Genomic DNA, 872 nt, shown 5'->3' with positions numbered 1-872 from the left:
TCAATAATTGGGTGCAGTGCAAGTGGTACTTAAAACGTTGTGAGGATTTACTTAGTTTGGATGCTTAGAATGTTGTGAGAATTTACTTAGTTTAGATAAGTATATCTGTAACTACTTTTTTGAAAGTTTTTCTAAATAATTAACAAAAACCCCATGACATTTATCCCTATTCTTGTGTATTGGATAACCAACCTTATCTACCAATGTCAGTTTGGTTTGGTTTGTATTTTATATTGCATTTCTCCCTATTCAACGACTAAGCGTTTTTTCTGTACTTTCACATGAAAGAAATTCTGTATATGATATGAGAGAACATAAATTATACTTCAATCGAAAACAATACAATATGAGAAATTTAAACTTGCTTTCAACCAAATCAAAACGTTTGTCAAAAAAAAAAAAAAAAAAAATCAAACGGACGTGGTAATTTACACATATTACCACATATTACGTTCCAACCAACTATGATACAGATGGACAAATGCCTGCTATCACAAACAAACGAAAATCAAATCTTATTGAAACTGAAAGAAGCATGTACATAGAAAATGTAAAAGATTAAGGGTAGTGATTTTGACACACCATTTTTTAATAATGCCACACCATGCAAGTGTATTTTTTTGGTGCAAAAATACACTTACAGGGTGTGGTATTATCAAAAAATGGAGTGGCAAAATCAATACATCACTTATCATAATTAGCCATTGAAGTGAAGACCAAGCGGATGACACACAAATTGGGGTGGCATCATAGATGAGGCAAGTCTCGAATGATTTGGTATATTTGATAAACAAAACATGTCGAACGAGAAGCGAATTCAAGCAGTCGTATGAATCAACGTGAAAAGCAATATAAACAAGACAATAAGGGAG

This window comes from Rhododendron vialii, chromosome 2a, assembly GCF_030253575.1.
Source record: "Rhododendron vialii isolate Sample 1 chromosome 2a, ASM3025357v1".
Lineage (NCBI taxonomy): Eukaryota > Viridiplantae > Streptophyta > Magnoliopsida > Ericales > Ericaceae > Rhododendron > Rhododendron vialii.
Note: the sequence above shows the minus strand (reverse complement) of the source record.